The sequence below is a fragment of the Bufo bufo genome, chromosome 4, assembly GCF_905171765.1.
Source record: "Bufo bufo chromosome 4, aBufBuf1.1, whole genome shotgun sequence".
Taxonomy (NCBI): Eukaryota; Metazoa; Chordata; class Amphibia; order Anura; family Bufonidae; genus Bufo; species Bufo bufo.
This window is the reverse complement of record NC_053392.1, coordinates 347,708,601-347,713,248: the sequence shown is the minus strand read 5'-3', so window position 1 is coordinate 347,713,248 and position 4,648 is coordinate 347,708,601.

Genomic DNA, 4,648 nt, shown 5'->3' with positions numbered 1-4,648 from the left:
GCATGGAATCTTGGGTGCTGTACATGAATTCCACATGAGCATAGTATAGAATATTAAACCAGCTTTTCCATGATTATTCCCCAATCTTCAGGTCCAGTAGAGGCTATTGCTTTTTGAATAAATTGGGTATTTAAAAAAAAATAATTATATTTTATATTTCATAGATATGTGTATTCTAAGTGTAATTGTGTGTAATAACATGAAGTGGTTTTCCACTATTGAAGGAAATACCTAACATATCTTTATTTCGGATAGTTTTACTCTTGAATGCATTTTTTATCTTGAACATTTCTATTTGGAATATTTTTATTTTGAATATTTTATATATATATATTTTTTCGAACATTTTTATTTCGAATATTCTTCATGTCTACCTTTATTATGTTTATTTAGAATATTTGGACTCTGAATAGACTGGCGTTTTGAATATTCAGGATAATATTTCAGGCACTAGCAGCGTTAATGCAGCCAAAACGCACAGATACCGCTGGGACCTAAGGTGCGTTTTTCATATATTAAGGGAAAGGCCATGCAGGAGACCAAGATTGTAAGGACGGTCACACAGAGGAAAGATTTCGAATAATGAAACATTGTGTCCGACACTTGAGACATAAAAAGTGTAACATATACAAAAAACAGAAACACTGAGATCATTTCCGGTATGGACATCCATGCCGGGTTTTGTCATCTACAACATGATCATATAAAAGAAGCCGTTTGGGGGGGGGGGGTGTCCGATTACCACTGAGGAAGGGGATATTTTAACCTCGAAACGCGTCTGGTCAGACCCCCCCCTTCTTGAAAGGTAGTGCACTACAAGAACAAAGAAAGACCGGCGCCGAATATTCGTTTGAAGCCCTGAATGAAAGGTGGTACTACACCGAGTCCGAAGCCAAACCGGCGGGCTCATGCGCATAGATCCACCGACGCGGCATACAAACAGCATGCTGGAGACAAGGAGAAAACTCTACCGAGATCCGCAGGACGGCGATGGCTGCAGCTTATTCCGACACTGAAGCCGGCGCAACCATTACAAATCAGAATACTGACCTTTAGCGGGACGCCGCTGTACATCAGTTTGGTCTACACTGTTATTTGACTAAGTGTTTCTGCTCCAAAGACATTTTGTGATTCACAGGGGTGATAGATTCGGTTACCCGTCTGCTGCTGCTAATCAGAATCGTTATATAAATCTGAACTCTTTTACTGCTTCTTATCGCAAACATTGCTGCTTTATACAAAATAGATAGTAGTGGTGGTGGCTATTCTCCTATATAACCAATGGTATGGCGCTGCAAACCCAAAGGAGAGGACACCCTACCTCTCAGGGATGAGTAGGAAATAAAAAAATGTGGTTGGGCGAGCACTCTACCATAAAGCACACATTTAATTCAGGATAAAATATGCAACAAATTAAAATACATGAATAAAATACATCGATATATAACACAATGAGGCAGATGAATATTAATATTGGAATGACATAATGAATGACCATGAAGGGCTATTCAACCCTCTAGCGTTGGTGGCACCTAGAGTTCTTTGTAAGGCCTTCTAATATGTCCTTGGTTGTTTGTTTTTTAGGTATTATAAGTGCCTATAAGGCGCTGGAGAAGGTTCTTTCAATCGACTGATAATTTTGTTATGTAAAAGTTCAATCCCGAAGTTTTTTAGTCAGAAATAAAAGGAAGAAGATTGGCGGTATTCTCGGCTTACCTCCTCTTTGCAGGAATAGTCCACGTGTGTCCGCGGTGTTTGTAAAGAAGTGGGTGGTGTGGGAGACTCTGGCATCTCACGTTGTTCTCCTCGATAGCCGCCTTCAGTAGTTCTCGCGGGATTACACCTATGTGGCTTCCTGTTTAGTCCGGTAATGACGTCTCTCCTATATTCGATTCGAAGGTTTAGAATTCGATCTTCCGAATATTATAATACTGTCTGCATGGCCATGCAACTAGAGAAATTTCGACAGGTGTATGGCGTTTACCAGACGCGTTTCGGGAAATGTAACTATCCCTTCCTCAGTGGTTACACCACACCTGTCTGTGTCCACCTTATATATTCCACAAAGCTATCGTCAAAACCTGGACCAAACTTTGGGATTCGGTACTTCCGATTTTGAAAAATTCGATACCTCCAATTTTTCGGACTCCCGATTTTTTTAATTCATATTTATCAAAGACTTCTGATTATTTAAACTTCCGATTTTTTGAAAGAGACTTTCGATTCTTTCTAGGTATATTTTCTTTATGATACTTTTCCCACAAATTCTTATACAAATAATAAAATATTGCGAGTATATTCATCAAATACTTCATTAAATACTTAATTTATAGACACATAATTTTTCAGCATATTCAGTATAATTTACACTAAGTAAAAATTTATTGGTTTAAAATTAAAAATATATTCGAATATTGAAATATTAAAATATTAAAAATATATTTTAATTACAATTAAAAATGTGCATTGTTTCTTACAGTAACAGCGTAGTGTAGTAATAATTCATAATTACACATATATTAGATTTTCAGAGGATGACAATGATCATGACAACAATGGTAATGATAATAGCAATGGTGATAATAATGGCAGCAATGGCGGAGGCCCCAGATAGAGGGAGGGTCACAGTGTCGATACACGGCCAGACTTGTGACCCTCCAGCGAGTCGGGGACACCCCCCTGGCCATGCAGACAGTATTATAATATTCGGAAGATCGAATTCTAAACCTTCGAATCGAATATAGGAGAGACGTCATTACCGGACTAAACAGGAAGCCACATAGGTGTAATCCCGCGAGAACTACTGAAGGCGGCTATCGAGGAGAACAACGTGAGACGCCAGAGTCTCCCACACCACCCGCTTCTTTACAAACACCGCAGACACACGTGGACTATTCCTGCAAAGAGGAGGTAAGCGGCTGAACGAGAATACCGCTAATCTTCTTCTTTTTATTTCTGACTAAAAAACTTCGGGATTGAACTTTGAAATAACAAAATTATCAGTCGATTGAAAGAACCCTCTCCAGCGCCTTATAGGCACTTATAATACCTAAAAAACAAACAACCAAGGACATATTAGAAGGCCTTACAAAGAACTCTAGGTGCCACCAACGCTAGAGGGTTGAATAGCCCTTCATGGTCATTCATTATGTCATTCAAATATTAATATTCATCTGCCTCATTGTGTTATATATCGATGTATTTTATTCATGTATTTTAATTTGTTGCATATTTTATCCTGAATTAAATGTGTGCTTTATGGTAGAGTGCTCGCCCAACCACATTTTTTTATTCTTTGCTGCTTTATATTGCTGCTATACCTGATTAACTTTGTTTTTAGAGAATCACGCTGCTACGAATAATTAACTCATTCTATTTATTCTATCTATTTATTCTGTCCCAACTTTCATGGATTTAATTTTTATAGTGCATGTTTTATATATCCGAGTTTACCATTGAGCTGATTTCTTGTTTCTTTTATAGGCGACTTTTTGATTTTATTCATTATTGATTATATCCATTATTGATTGTAATATAAGAGTGACCATCTTTTAGCCGTATGTGATCTTATACGTTGTCCCATTATTGTATTCTATCCGATTGTTTTATATCCGATTAAAATCTAGTGGCCCAATACTCTTAGGTGTGCCCGGTCTTTTATATATACACTGCTCAAAAAAATAAAGGGAACACTTAAACAACACAATGTAACTCCGAGTCAATCACACTTCTGTGAAATCAAACTGTCCACTTAGGAAGCAACACTGAGTGACAATCAATTTCACATGCTGTTGTGCAAATGGGATAGACAACAGGTGGAAATTATAGGCAATTAGCAAGACACCCCCAATAAAGGAGTGGTTCTGCAGGTGGTAACCACAGACCACTTCTCAGTTCTTATGCTTCCTAGGTGATGTTTTGGTCAATTTTTAATGCTGGCGGTGCTTTCACTCTAGTGGTAGCATGAGACAGAGTCTACAACCCACACAAGTGGCTCAGGTAGTGCAGCTTATCCAGGATGGCACATCTATGCGAGCTGTGGTAAGAAGGTTTGTTGTGTCTGTCAGCGTAGTGTCCAGAGCATGGAGGCGCTACCAGGAGACAGGCCAGTATGACAGGAGACGTGGAGGAGGCCGTAGGAGGGCAACAACCCAGCAGCAGGACCACTACCTCCGCCTTTGTGCAAGGAGAAACAGGAAGAGCACTGCCAGAGCCCTGCAAAATGACCTCCAGCAGGCCACAAATGTGCATGTGTCTGCTCAAACGGTCAGAAACAGACTCCATGAGGGTGATATGAGGGCCCGACATCCACAGGTGGGGGTTGTGCTTGCAGCCCAACACCGTGCAGGACGTTTGGCATTTGCCAGAGAACGCCAAGATTGGCAAATTCGCCACTGGTGCCCTGTGCTCTTCACAGATGAAAGCAGGTTCACACTGAGCACATGTGACAGATGTGACAGAGTCTGGAGACGCCGTGGAGAATGTTCTGCTGCCTGTAACATCCTCCAGCATGACCGGTTTGGCATTGGGTCAGTAATGGTGTGGGGTGGCATTTCTTTGGAGGGCCGCACAGCCCTCCATGTGCTTGCCAGAGGTAGCCTGACTGCCATTAGGTACCGAGATGAGATCCTCAGACCCCTTGTGAGAC